General features: G+C 54.8%; 1 long non-coding RNA gene across 1 annotated transcript; it reads left to right on the top strand.

Annotated features, from left to right (window-relative positions):
- The first annotated feature begins 95 nt into the window (after nucleotides 1–95).
- LOC114893428 lies at nucleotides 96–6,580 on the top strand. The gene is made up of 3 exons (XR_003792879.1): nucleotides 96–320; nucleotides 3,421–5,316; nucleotides 5,467–6,580. It is a non-coding gene; the product is annotated as an uncharacterized LOC114893428 (long non-coding RNA).
- The last annotated feature ends 8,525 nt before the right edge of the window (nucleotides 6,581–15,105 follow it).

Below are 15,105 nucleotides of genomic sequence, written 5' to 3'. Positions count from 1 at the left end.
GCCAGCCTGGCGGCGGTACCAAGCCCCACCCCCGTCGCCGACCAATGGGGAGCCCGCGTTCGCGCCACGGCCCCGCCCCTTCCGCCCGGCTGGGCGCAGAGAGACAGGCGGGCGCGCGCTAGGCTGACTGAAGGGCGCGGGCGGGCCTGCGGGCTCGAGGTGGGCGGCGACGGCGGCGACCTCCATCTTCCGGCCCGTGCTCCCGCCGCCTCCTGCCTGCGCCTGTCAGGCCCGCATGGCTCTCGAGGCCCCTCCCCGCCGAGGCCCTGAGGAAAGCCTCGAGAGCCTTCCAGAACCTTCCATGGCCTGAGGCGCCTGAGGTGAGGCGTCGCGGCGGTTCCGACCCGCGACCACCAGAGGGGTGGTCGTGCGTTTCGCACATGACCCACTTGTGTGGGCGGTGACCCGGGAAGCAGGTACTCTGCCGGCCGCGTCAGTGCGGTGGTCGCCGTGGGGTCGGTGTGAAGACACAGTGTGGGGTTCAGGTGTGTGAAGTGAGGACCCCACAGACGGCCGCACACGCTAGTGTGTCCCCTCCGCCCGGACCCAGAGTGTCTGTTGGGTCGAAGGCAGAATTCTGGGTTCGGCGTCTCGTGGCGTCGCGTTCGGGAGCCGGTTCTGCTCGGCCCGCTTCGTTTGGGGAAGTTTTGTGTCAAACGCGGCGGGTCGCGAGGGGGCCGTGGACACCGGTGCAGCCCACGCAGGGCCAGGTGGCCGCTCGCCCCGGTCATGCGGCGGTCGGAGTCCCTGTTCACAAGATCAAGGTGTTGAGCGGGGTCCCTTCGTGGCCTCCTTAGGGCCCCGAATGCATGGAAACACGGCGGGGCGTCTCAGTCCACAGGCCATTTGGATGCTCTTTGAGAAAATACAGATTCCGCCGTGGTGCAGGCTGGGTCGCTCAGGGGTGTGTGTGTGTGTGTGTGTGTGTGTGAACACGTCTTCATCTTTGACGTGGTTCATGGTTCAGCAACAAACATAATACGTTTTTTCTGCCATCATCCGGTTAGCAAAGGTGAGAGAAATCCTCAGGCCCGGCCCCAGCGCGGGATGTGAGATGGGCAGCCCGTAATTCGGGGCTGCTGAGACGTGTGAATTGGTACCTTTCTGGAAAACGACTTGACGTTACCTGTCAAATGCCTCGAAAACGTTGCAGACCCTCCAACCCTGCAATTTACACTTCCAGAGATTTATCGTAAAGATATAACAGATGTGCACAAAGATGGGTGTGCAGTGATGTTTTCTGCAGCGTTACTTATATCGTGGAAAAAATCAGGAGGCCCTGAGATGTCCAACAGTAGAGGTGTGGTTAGCTAAAACATGATCGAAGTTATTTTTTGAAATGTCTTCGGTAACAAGAAATATTTATGATGCATTTCCAGTAGAAGGGGAAAAACTTTTAATGAAAGCCAAACAGACTTCTGAGAAGGGTGGATCTTGTCAAAGGATGTTCCCTCACTGACTCTGCCAGTCATTTGTGCTGCTTCAGAAGTAGACCCTTTGGTGCAACTGTGAGTCTCGATGATTTGGGGTGTGTGCTTATTCTTTAAACGAATGTTTGAGAGACTACTTGGTGACAGGAACTGGGCATACAGTGGTGAGGAAAATAGCACTCGGGGAACTCAGCCTGATGGAGAAGACATTTAATAAAATCACAACTAAGACTGAAACACTTTATGCTGGCACTACTATAAGCACTTCGAAATTATTAATTTTATTTAACGCAAGAACCCTAAAATGTTAGTATAATAATCGGCCCCGGGACTTCCCTGGTGATGCAGTGGTTAAGAATCTGCCTGCCAGGCTTCCCTGGTGGCTCAGTGGTTGAGAGTCTGCCTGCCGATGCAGGGGACACGGGTTTGTGCCCCAGTCTGGGAAGAGGCCACATGCCGTGGAGCGGCTGGGCCCGTGAGCCATGGCTGCTGAGCCTGCGCATCCGGAGCCTGTGTTCCGCAACGGGAGAGGCCACAACAGTGAGAAGCCCGCGTACGTACGCAAAAAAAAAAAAAAAACAGAATCCACCTGCCAATGCAGGGGACAAGGGTTCGAGCCCCGGTCCGGGAAGATCCCACATGCCGTGGAGCAGCTAAGCCCGTGCGCCACAACTACTGAGCCCACGTGCCTAGAGCCCGTGCTCCACAACAAGAGAAGCCACCACAATGAGAAGCCCGCGGACCGCAATGAAGAGTAGCCCCTGCTCACTGCAACTAGAGAAAGCCCGTGCACATCAACGAAGCCCCAAGGCAGCCATAAACAAACAAATAAATAAAAAGAATTATACCGTCAGTATGATGCATTTAAAGATAAAAAATAATAATCAGCCCAGTTGTTTTGGTTATCACTGTACAGCAAAGGACCATGAAGCCCATTAGCTGAAAGAACCGAGTTGTTTGCTCACAGTTGTGCAGTCTGGCCTGGGTTCAGCTGCGTGGTTCTTCTGCTCATTTCGCCAGTGGCCACATGGGTGCTTGTGTTCACCTGGTGAGTCAGCCAGAGCCTGGGCCTGTCGGGTTTGTCTCTCCACGTGCTCTCAGGGCCCGGCCCCTCCACATGCTCGCTTCAGCAGGGAAGCAGACTTGTTGCCTACACGGCTGCTCAGGGTTCCCAAGAGCACAACGGTGGACACTGCCAGTCCTTCTTAAGGTGTAGGCTTGGAGCTGGCACGGCCTCAGTTCCACCATGTTATCTTGGTGAAAGCAACTCACAGGGCCAGTTCAGATATAAGGGGAGAGGATTATACCAGCAGATGTGATTCATTGGGGACTTTCAAGGAAACTGAGATAGAAAGAGGTTAAGTCACCTAAGGCAGAGCTAAGACTTGAAACAGGAAGTCCCGCTCCAGAGTCCAGATTGGTAACCACTGTACCAAAAAATAAATAGACGTTCTAAAGAAGTTAATACAGGAGAAGCGCAGGGAGCTTTGAGAATTACAAAGAGACAACCTTGTCTGGAGCAGGGGTGTGGGTGGGGATCAAGGAAATAACGTTTAACCCTGAAACCTGACATCTGAATGGGTTGGGAGAGAGCTTTCAGAGCTTAGGGAACTGTGCAAAGGCCCTGGGGTGGCAGAAGGCCCAACTCGTCAGAGGAACTAAGTGAAGCCTAGTGAGGCCAGGACCAAGGTGGAGGTAGAGTGACATAGAGGAGTCCCTCGAGGCTTGGATGTGCCCTAGGAAGATTTTTTTTCTATCTTATTATTTTTAAAATAATTATAGATTCATAGAAATTTGCAAAAGTAGTACAGAGAGGTCCCTTGTACCTGTCACCCAGCTTCCTCCAAAGGTTATCTTATGTAACTATAATATAGTATCAAAACCAGGACAGTGACATGGGGACAGTGCGTGTAGACTTCTGAGTCATTGTATCTCTTGTGTGGATTTGTGTAACCACCAGTCAAGATACAGGGCATTTCTCTCCCCACAGAGAGCTCCCTGCAGCTACCCTGGGTAGACCCCCACCTCGCTGCCACGCCTCACCCCGGGCACCAGGACTCTTCTCCATCTTCGTCATCCTGAGAATGTTCTACAGAAGCGACAGTGCAGCACGGAACCTTTGGAGGTGTGTTTCTCTTACTCAGTGCAACACCCAGGCGATGCCTCCAAGCCCTCGAGTGTATCAGGACTGCCTTCCTTTTTGTTATCGAGCAGTATTCCATGCTGTGTGTGTGCCGGATAATCTCCCTATCTTAAGGTCCCTAACCTCAGTCCCATCTGCAGAGTCCCCTTTGCCATCTCACATGATATATACAGAGTTTCCAGAGATGAGGGTGTGGACATCTTTGAGGCCCATCTGCCCACTGCAGGGATCGAGGGGCAGTGGGGGGACCTGAGTCACCTAGGCCTTGGATGTACCATGTCTGCCCCACATCCCACGAATCCAAACATACCCACCCAGCTATGCCTAGGTGCAGGCCGGCTGGGAGAGTTGTCCTTATTCTGGGGGCCACATGCCTAATCAAGAATGGGGTTCTTCTATTTGAGGGAGAAGGGATATTGGAGGGCAGCTGACAAACTGTCACAGCAGAAGCCATCCACACCTCACCCCTGTGTAACTCAGAGCAGCATTTTTGTTACTTGGGACCCTTACCATAGCATGTAAAATAGAGGGGAGGCTGGTGCTGTGACTCTGGGGGGCCAAGAACAAACCCCAATGAGAAAGGCACCTGCGCGTCCTGAATCGCTCCTGCCGAGACCCCAGGTGCCAACGGCCACACCTCAAGCTGTTGTGCCAGCGGCCTCCTGTTGGCCGTTCTCCACCCGGTCTCCCCCCTGCTGTCAGTGTCTTTAACTGGGTGGCAGGCAGAATCCTAAGCTGGTCCCCAGTGGCTCACGCCCTTGAGCGTGGGTAGAACCTGCGATGTGATGAGCACCACATCCTGATCATGTGATACTCTGGCAAAGGCAAAGGGATTTTCCCGATGGAATGACGGTCCCTAATCAGTTGACCTGTAGCTAATTAAAAGGGAGATTATCCTGGCTGGGCCGGCCAGATCGAAGGAGCCATTTAGAAGAGAAAGAAGACTGGGTTCTCCCGGAGGCTGCAGAGGCTCTCCTGTGGTCCGTGGGGCAGGAAGATGCCATGCGTTATGCAGCTCCCAGGTAAGGAACTCAGCCAACAACCTGTGAACTTGGAAGAGGCCCCAGCCTCGGATGCAACCCAGTCCCAGGTGACACCTGGATCACCACCAGGGGACCCTAGCAGAACACCCAGCCACACGTGCCCGGGCTCCTGACCCACAGAAGCTTTCAGATGGTGTTGTTTTAAGCTGCCATTTGTGGTAACCTGCTGCAGTGCAGGCGTCCCTTGGTCCACTGAGGCAGAGTTCCCAAGTTCCCTCTCCCGCCTTCCTCCGTTTCTGTTCTCTCCAGGGCCACCTCCCCCTCTAGTCCCAGCTCAAGTTTCGTGAAACCCTCCCTGGGAGCCCAGCCCAGGGAGCGGGTTCTCCCTCTGAGCCCATGGCCGGTCTGAACCTAAAGCATGGTGGTCACTGGCACTGTTCCCGTCTGTTTGGTTCTCTCTCCTCCATAGGGCACATCCTGCCCACTTGATGCAGACGTGGTCAGGGCGCTTGCATTGGCTGATGAAATGTGAGCAGAGCACCGTGGCCAGCATGCATGTCCCCTCATCCCCTTTCTGTCCACCCTGGGGACCGGCTCTGCCCCTGATGCTGGCTGCCCCTCCAGCCGGGCCCAGGAGTAAGGAGGATGGTGATACACAGATGAGCGCCACCAGCTCTGGTGGACAGCTGGTGGATGAGTTCCCGTGGCTGCAAACAATGACATCCCTGACCCCACACTTCCGGAGACATCTGAGATCGAGGTGTGGGCTGCACTGGTTCTTTCTGGGGGCTTGAGGGAGAATCTGCCCCACACCCCTCTCCCCGCTACTGGGGCTCTGGCAATCCTTGACTTGTAGACACATCCTTCCCCTCCCTGCCTCCATCTTCACATGGCTTTTTCTCCCTGCCAGGTGTCCCTGTGTCTCCTCTTATATGGACACCAGCTGTTGGATTTAGGGCCCACCCTAATCCAGTACGGCTTCATCTCAACTAATTACATCAGCACAGACCCTATGTCCAAATAAGATCACATTCTGAGGTTCTGGGTGGACCTGAATTTGGGGGGGGGATGATGTTCAACCAAGTCCCGCTGGTGTCTGTGAGAAATGAACCTTAGTTGTTTATAGATGCTGAGCTGCGGGGTGTTTGTCACTGCAGCACCACCGTGCGAAACCTCGCTGATTTATGCTGTAATGTAATTATTTGTCTACATACTCGTCTACCCGAGACGCTGACCTCCTACTGACAAGAGACAGTGTGTTTCGTTACTGTATCGTAGAGGATGGTTGGGGAAAAAATTAATTTTACCAGCTGGTATCAGAACTCATTTTAGAGAGCAACTGGGCTTGTTTAGGAAAATACCGTAATTAATACTAGGGGACGGTGAGCGAGGCCCTGAGGACGTGAGATGAAAGGGCCCACAGGGAGACAGCTAAACTCTGCATGAGAAAATAGCTGCATTCTGGAGGAGAGGGAAAGGAGCCACGAGAGGTGGGGACCCGTGGAGATCAAGAGACAGAGAGACGGCGGGAGACGACGGAGCAGGTGGGGGTCAGGGACCTCCGACATCCCATTCGCGGGCCTCAAGCCACGAGGCGGGATTGGCCCGAGCCTTGAGGAGCTGGAGCAGCTAAGCTAAAGCAGAGAACTGGCCTGCCCGGCCCAGCCCAGCAGCCCACTGGGGCCCAGCAGCCCGGCGCCCCGGGCAGCACCTGGAAGGCGCGCAGCACAACCGTGTCCAGCAAAGATGAATGCTAGCGTGGTTGCTGGAAGGCGCCCGCAATTCACAAGGAACCCAAGGAGAACCAAGCTACTAATTAAAACAAGGAAACCCTAATGTGCCCAGGTCCCCAAAGAGCCGAGGCCCAGCTCACCTGGTACTGCTGTCAGCCAGACGTGGGCGCAGGGCCGAACTGGAGGGAGGGCACGTGGGCTAACGTCATGTTCTTTGGCTCTGTTTGGCTGCCTTAGGCCGGTATTACTTCTGTATTCTGTTTTTTTTAAAAAAAGTAAAAAATTTTAAGACCACCAACATAATGCTAGCTCTTCTGTGATCTGTGTCCGCCTCTGTCTAGGCCCCAAGGGGTCGTCAAGTGCTGCTGAGCTAACTGCTCTTTGCCGTACCGTGTTGACCCCCATCCCCACAGCTGCCCCACTGCCAGCTGTCCCGGGAGCCCAGACTCCTCACTTGGCCTTCAGGCCTCATCCATGGCTCTGCTGACCACTGTGAAGGAGCCGTGTGCCCTTCTCAGCACTAACCCCATTGTGCAGTGACCGGCTTTAACGCCAGGGTAGGGTCTCCCCCTGCGACTGCTGATGCTGAGGCCAGTCGTTTTCGGGGGGGGGGGCGCAGGCACTGTGGGGTGTAGAGCAGCATCCGTGGCCCCCATCCACTCGATGCCAGGGGCACCCTCAGTCGTGACAACCACATATGTCCCCAGACATGGCCCAGTGTCCCAGGGGAGCAGAATCCCCCTCAGGTGAGGCCCACAGCCATAGACTAATTGCATCCCTGCCAGCAGTCCTGGAAGTAGCCGCGCCTGGGTCAGTTTGCTCCCTGCAGTGTCCTCAGGACGAGCCCTGCACCTGCACCCAGGGTATGCTTGACTACTGGTGTCTGAACAAATGAAGGGAAAGGCAACCCTCACAGCAGGCAGATTTCCTCCAGAACTTCCCTGTGTAGGTCAGCCCTGCCCTTTGGGCGGGGGCCACAGCAGGAGGAGGGGAGAGCCCAGGGGTCAGGCGGCCTGTCCCGGGACGTCCTTCACCAGCTCCCGATGTCAGCCCACCCCATCTTTCTCCCTCCGCCATTTCCTGGCATTCCCAACCTGATTTTGGCAAATGGAACTTGGTTTTCCTCTTCACGCAAAACCTTCCTGCCTGAGACCCGAGACAGTCCAGCCACGCACCTCAGTAACCAGCCGTGTGCATTTGGCACATGGTTATTCTCGGGGCTCAGGACTTGGTGCCATCCACGGGGGCTGTGCTGGCAGGGGACTAGCACCTCAGATGAAATGCTAACGGGGCAGCAGCTGGAGTGCCTGGACCGGGAATCCCAACACAACATAGATCCCGTCTGTAGAGCGCTCCAGCTACCCCTGGCCTTGGAGAGAAAAGTGTGTCACTAGACAAGGATGCGGCCCCTCTAGAATCTGGAAAAGGCAGGAACCAGAGTCTCCCCTGTAGCCTCAAGAAAGAAATGCAGCCCTGCCCACACTTGGATTTTAGCCCGTGAGACCCATGTTAGACTCCTGATTTCCAGGACTGTGAGAGAATCAATGTGTGTAGTTTTAAGCCTTTGAAAAAAATTGCAGTTGTGGACAATGGAATAAGAAGAAAATTATCCATGCTTTCTAATCCCCATTTTATGTATTTCCAACCCACCTTTATAAATACCAAAAATATTAAGCATGGTGATATTACTAAGAACACAGTTCAAAAACACATACCATCTCACACCCATTAGGATGGCAAATACTAAACAACAACAAAAACACAGGAAATAACGAATTGGTGAGGATGTGGGGAAATTGGAACCCTCTTGTGTGGCTGGGGGGAATGAAAAAAGTACAGCTGCTGTGGAAAGTCTGCAGGGTCCTCAAAAATTTAAACATAGAATCACGATATGCTCCAGCAATGCCACTCCTCGGTACATACCCAAAAGAAGGGAAATTAGAGACTCAGAGATATTTGCATACGCATGTTCATAGCAGCATGACTCACAACAGCTAAAAGGAAGAAACAACGCAAGTGTCCATGGACGGATGATGGATAAACACAGTGTGGTCCATCTACACACTGGCATGTTATTCCGCCTTAAAAGAGGAGTGACTTCCCTGGTGGTGCAGTGGTTAAGAATCCACCTGCCAATGCAGGGGACATGGGTTCGATCCCTGGTCCAGGAAGATCCCACATGCCGCGGAGCAACTAAGCCCATATGCCACAACTACTGAGCCTGCGCTCTAGAGCCCGAGAGCCACAAGTACTGAAGCCTGCTTGCCTAGAGTCAGTGCTCCACGAGAAGCCACCGCAATGAGAAGCCCACGCACCACAACGAAGAGTAGCCCCCGCTCGCCGCAACTAGAGAAAGCCCGCATGCAGCAACAAAGACCCAATGTGGCCAAAAATAAAAATAAATTTAAATAAAAAGAGGAGATTCTGACACCTGCTACAACGTGGATGAACCCTGAGAACGTGATGCTCAGAGAGGCGCGCTGACACAGAAGGACAAATACTGTCAGATTCCACTCACATGAGGTCCCTGGAGGAGTCAGATCCACAGAGACAGGAAGTAGATGGTGGGGGCCAGGGGCTGGGGGAGGGGTGGGGAGTCAGTGTTTCATGGGGACAGAGCTTCAGTTTGGGAAGATGGAAGACTCCAGGAGATGGATGGTGGGGACAGTCGCACGACAACGTGAATGTGCTTAATGCCACCGAGCTGTGCACTTAAAAATGATACATTTTATATTTTACCACATAAAATTTTTTTTCTCTCTAAATTCATCCCTACAAGCAAGCATTTCCCGTACCGTGTGGGATGCTTCCTTGTGTGTTCACTGTTCGCATCAGAGGGCGACCGACACCCCGCCAGGAACATGACCCCGTCGTGGCCCCCCTTCAGTTCTCCTGTCGCTGCGTCCTCCACTCCACGGAGATCCCAGGCGTCCCCAGACCAGGAAAGGGCGGTGCGCTGCAGTGTCTCTTCAACAAAGAGTCAAGGATTAGGCCCCGTTGAGTTTCCATCCTGTTTGCCTTTGATTTTTTTAAAAAAGCCTTTCATTTTAACTATTAGGCATTTCAGGGCAGGCTGCACAGTGTCATCTGCATTTCAAAAAAGCGCCGCTGTGAGGATTTGTTTTCTTCCTTTTTTCTGTTTCCTTGTTCTTCTCCCAGACGTCGGTAATCTACAACCGTCTTTTGTTTTCTTCAAGGTCCTCTATCATATTATCTCACATTGTTCCAGGCAATAACTTTCTTCTTTGTCTGCAACTCATCCACAGGACACAGCGCTGACCGCCCCCGTCCAGTCCCCCCAGGGTCCAAGCCAGCACTCAATGTGGCACCGAGAACCCAAATTTCTCAGGGTCACCCCAGCCCCGTTTCGGTTCCACCCAAGACACGCTGAGCGGAAATAAGGATTCTGCCTTTCTAAGGCCCCGAGAAGCTCGGCAGCCACTCTCGGCCGCCCGCTGCAGGAGGACCCCAGAACTGAAGCACCGGGCTGGCTCCTGGCTCCAGGCTGGGCCCCAGCGGGAATCGGGCTGCACACCAGAGGCACAGTGACTGTCGCCTGCGTCTCACTGGGCGGGTGCCCCTCAGTTCCACCGTGTGGATTCGAAGGATTGTTTATTTCTGTGTCTAATTGTCACACGGGGGCAGTTTTCAAAAATTGTGGTAAAACACACATAATCTAAAATTACCATCTAAGCGCACAGCTCAGCGGCACTAAGCACATTCACACTGTCGTGCAGCCATCCCCACCCTCCATCCCCAGAACGTTCCATCTTCCCAAACTGAAAGCCCGTCCCCGTGAAACCCTGACTGCCGTCCCCCACCCCCGCCGGCGACACTGGGGCCGTTTTGAAGCTTGGGTTCAACTTTCCGTGTCCATACACGTCTGTCGTTGGACAGAATAGGCCGTCATGGATCTGGTTAAGAGATAAAAACTGCAAGCATGTAATGTTTTAGTTGAGTCACATTTTATACTCGCCACGGTTCACGGGTCAGCCTACGACACGAACCGTGGTATATTTAGGCTTTTAATTCTTTGGATAAGGAGCAGACGACTTCTCTGTACAATCTTACTAAAACAAAGTGGGACGACGCCGGCAGGTGTCGGTCTCTCTACCATCCAGAATTCCATTCTCTAGAATGTGAAACTGATCAATAAAAATTGAAAACCCCACGACTGCATGTCAGAGCGACAAGAGCTGGAGAATGGTCGAGTTTCCAGCTGATGACGAGCACATCTGGAAGACGGACGCGCTGCTGCCCTGTTCGCGCTCCCGAGTGCACCCCTCTCCCAGGCTGCCCAGGTCTGTGTGTCTCCCACCGTTTGGGACATCAATTGCCGACGCCCTCGGCCTGGCCGCTGAACGGCCCCACGTCACCCATCAGCGCTCACCAGGACGCACTGCCTCTGTGGTACAATGTAGCTGTGAACGTTTCCGTAAACAGTCCCTCTGTTCTTTCTTTTCTTTTTTTTCTTTTTGTATGAAAATCCTAGGCTCTGATACCTGCTTTCAACAGCGCCATACATCAGAATATAAGGGAGTGAGGGAAACAGAGGAAAGATAATAGAAATAAACTTCTGTTTGGATACAGAGTGCGTTTGCTGTATTCTCAATCATGCTGCCGCCCGCTCAGTAATTTGCCTCGTCCTCGGGGGCGCGCGAGGTGGCAGCAGTAGCTCTCAGGATGGAGAGACGGCCTGGCGAGGGCGGGCCTGTGGTGGGGGCCTGTGTCCTTCTGTAACTTGACTGCAGGAGCTGTGATTCACATCTGCACATGTAACCGAATGGCAGGGAAACACAGACAGATGCACACGTGGAACTGGCAGGATCCGAATGGGCTCCTGGGTTGTGCTGGCAGCAGTGGCCTGGATTTGATGCTCTGCTGTCTGGTTACCCTAGTGTCTGGGATCTAGCTACTCTCTGGTATCTAGGTGCTGTATTATCTCGGTGCCATGGTTACAAGATGTCACCGCTGGGGAGGCTGGAGCAAGGGTGCTCTAGTACATACAGAACTGCCTGTACATTTCTTTGCACCTTTCTGTGACTCTAGAATTACTTCAAGTAAAAAGTTTGAAACTGCATTTAAAAAAATGAAGGCAGTGCTCCAGAAATCAGTTCTCTCCCCAGGCCGGCGGGGCTGCGGTGGACAGAGGCGAGTGGACACCTGTGTGACCACACGCCATGGAGAAGGCCTTTGAGCCCGCACGGCGGGGCGGGAAGCGGGATGCCTGGGGATACGGGCAGGTCCTTCCTCTTGGGGGCTGCGCTGTCCTGATTCTGCGTCCCCCTCACACTCAAGTCAGGACCGGTTCCCATCTGTCCAGGAGACTTGGGGGCCTCTGAGCAGCCCTGGCTACCCCCAACCCCAGGTTCCTCCCGACCTCAGCGTTCGCAGGATGTCCGCCTGTGCCCAGACCCACGAGCGGGCAGCTCAGAGGGCCCGGACTGTGGGGTGTCCCTGATGGGGCCCAGCTCCGTGGGGACAGAGCCCTGTAATGCATCTAACACCCCGCAGCACATTGTGTTTCTGCAAACCCGTGTCAAGGTCGGCGTCCCCTACTTGGAGACAATGCGCTGTGCGTGTCCTTCTTAGGATAAAGGAGGGCGTTAACATTCTACTAGCAACCGGAGGTTCTGGAAGCAACAGGAAAGCGCCGTCCTGAAAACGCAGCCATGGTGGAACCCACAGGACTCCAGGTGAGAGGGAGGCCACCGCTGTGCCCCTCAGGAGGGCAGTGGCTTAAAATGAAGTGCCCCACCGCCACAGTGACCCCGATACCCCCATGCTGGCTCTGGGTGCCTGGAAATTGCAAGGACTCCCTGAAAGCACCTGTCCCATCGGGGCACCGTCTCTGGAATCGGGGAGGCTGTCGCGGCGCGACGGTGCCCTCAGAGCTCTCCAAAAACAGTGCCTGTCCCCAGGATGGAGGTGGCGAGTTGAAAGGAAGCTTTTAAGTGCTGTTCCCGTCTCCTGAAGCCAACGGTCCCAACACAAAGGTGCCGGCAAGGACAGGACTGGAATCCCAACGACCTTGACAAGATAAAGACACCCTTCAGCAGTGGCGAGTCCAGTGTACAAAGAGAAAGCGGGTGTGGGGCTTGAATCGGACCTCCAAGTCCACGTGTGAAGACCTGAGCCTCAGGACCTCAGACCGAGACCTTGTTTGGATATAAGGTCGTTGCAGGTATAATCAGGGGGCCCTGATCCAACACGATGGTGTCCTTACAAAAAGGGAACATGTGGACACAGATGCGCACAGGGGAGCGCTCTGTCAGCCTAGGGCAGGGTCTCCGCCCCCCCCCCACTGCTGCATCTGTGGTCATCCTCTTTGGGGACCGTCCTTGGCCACTGTGGGGTGTGGGGCAGCCTCGCTGACCTCCACCCACTCGATGCCAGGAGCCCCCCCAGTGTGACAGCCACAGATGTCCCCAGACGTCGCACAGTGTCCCCTGGGGGCAGGACTGCCCCAGTGAGACCCATGACTGTGGGTAAATCTCTATTAAAGGTGTCTCAGGTGATGTGCTGCCTTGTTCAGTTTAAAAGAACATACAGTTTCCTTTAAAATGGTCCTAGAGAGACGCCACCAGCGATTAAAAGAAGTATTTCCTTCTGAAATCCAAGGAAGGGCACATACTTTTTTTTTTTAATATGAATGACCAAACATTTGAGTATTTTTTTTAAGGACACAGAAATGTTACTTTTTGTTTTCAGATCCTGAGATCTGAGGTTTTCCTTTAATTTTTTTTTTTTTCAGAGTATGATTCCCGTTAAAGTTCAAAAACAGGACAAAGTAGACATTTCATTTAGGATTGCAGATACAAGTGGTATCCTTTCATTTTTAAAGGTCATAAAATATGAGTAAAACATATATAACGCCAAAACGAAATAATTTTAGAAAACAGAAGAGCCCGGTTATCAGTGATGTGAAATATGCCAGAGGTGCTGACCCGAGGAGATCTGAACAAAGCATGGTGTCAGTTCATCACGTCTCGAGTTCGTTGTTTGTGACAAATGTACTGCACAAGGGGAACCAGGTGTGGGGCTCCCAGTTCCTATCATTATTTTATCGTAAATCTAAAACCCCTCTGAAATCTACAACTTATTCCGAAGCAACAAGGAAAGTGAGTTTGGTTTTGAGAAATGGGCGCAGAGGTGCGGGGACAGTGGGCCCAAGGGGAGACTGGGTGGCCATGGGCCGATGGACGGTGTCCAGGTGCCCTGTGTGCGAGGGCAGAGCACCGGGGAGAGGCTGGGGTCAGCTCTCCGTTCCAGGAACCACTCAAGCCAGCGCCTGGTCCTTCCGAGGGTGGTGGCCTTTACGATGCCTCGTGACTGCGGCGGAGGGAGCCATTGCTCCCAGGGCGGGTTTAGCGCCCGCAGGGCAGGGACAAGGCCCGACTGTGGGGGGCGGGGGGAGGAGCCAGCAGCAGGCGTGGGGTCGGCCAGGTCCCAGCCCCCGTGCAGCCCAGCCCCGTGGCCACCTGGGGAAGGCACACACCGAGCCGATGACAGTGCCTACCCCGGGCTCTCCCCTGACCCGGTGAGGGAGGGACGTGGACAACGGGCATGTCTTCTGCAATAATAGTAAAAATCAATGCCTGTGTTCGGTTAAAGGGCAGCCGTAACAAAGCACCACGAACAGGGAGGCTTAAACAACACCTGAGATCAGGGGTCCCAGGATGGCTCCCGCCGAGGGACCACCTGCACCCCACCCCCATCCCCGCTCTCTCACGGCTTCCGGGGGACACGACGCCTCCCAGTGTGTCTGTGTCCGAACGTCCCCCCTCATAAGGACACCAGTCCTGCTGCGTTAGGACCACCTGCTTCCGTGTGACCTCCCCTTAACTAACTACTCCTGCAAAGACCCCGTTCCCACACAGGTCCCACTCTGAGGTGCCGGGTCAGGACTTCAACTTCTGAGTTATTTTGGGGGGGGCACAGTTCAGTCGATAACAAAACCTGAACTCTAAGGACGCGAGTCCACATGCGACCGAAGCCAGCGCCGGCGCCCAGACCGTTCTCTCCCCTCCTTCCTGGGCACGCGGCATGAGGCCCCGTTGTCCTGGCAGCCCCACGTGGCCACGTGACCTCTCACGTCGGGACGAGGCACAAGGGCATCTCGCTTGGGATCTCAAGGGCCGGCCGGGCACTTGCGCGCTCCTTCCCGCTGCCTGGACCTGGCCCGGCGCCCATCCTCACCTCCCGTGCTGGGATACCTGCTCTACGCCTGCTCCCCCGCAGCTGCCCCGTGAGCTCCGCCGTGGGATTTGAGGGCGCCGCTGGGACAGCTTTGCTCTCCCATGGGGGCCCCACCCCTGGCTGTGCGCATGACAGTGATGCCGAGGCCCCAGGTCCACCTTGACCCCCAGAGCCCAGCCAGGGGTCCCGCCCCTTGGTTGTCAGCTTCTGTGGCAATGACCCCATTTCCAAACGGCAGAGAGGCTGGGGCAGCTCAAAGATCGACCTGAAACCACATGCCAGGACCAGGAGAGAGGCTTGCGTGGGCCCAGAGGCTCCCAAACCCCAGGCCCTGCACTGCAGGGACTGACACCGCTGCAGTGCCCGCTCCCCGGTCCTCCAACTCGGGCACCAGGATGCAGCCCCTCTCTCGGCAGGATTCTCAGAGCCAGCCTGCAGGGGCCCAGGTGGCTCCCTGCCCCATCTAGTCTCCCAGGGCCCATGCTCTGAGGCCCGGGCCTCGGTCTGGGTCCCTGAGGGAGGCTTAGGGGTGGAGGGGCTCTCTGTGTCTGCCCCCTGGCCACGCCCAGCATTCCCCAGCTCACAAAAGCTTTGTATACAGTTTGTCTCAAGGCCAC

Source organism: Monodon monoceros, unplaced genomic scaffold (genome assembly GCF_005190385.1).
Source record: "Monodon monoceros isolate NGI ecotype Baffin Bay Population unplaced genomic scaffold, NGI_Narwhal_1 Super_Scaffold_12, whole genome shotgun sequence".
NCBI lineage: Eukaryota > Metazoa > Chordata > Mammalia > Artiodactyla > Monodontidae > Monodon > Monodon monoceros.
This window is presented reverse-complemented; position numbering and strand designations above follow the sequence as displayed.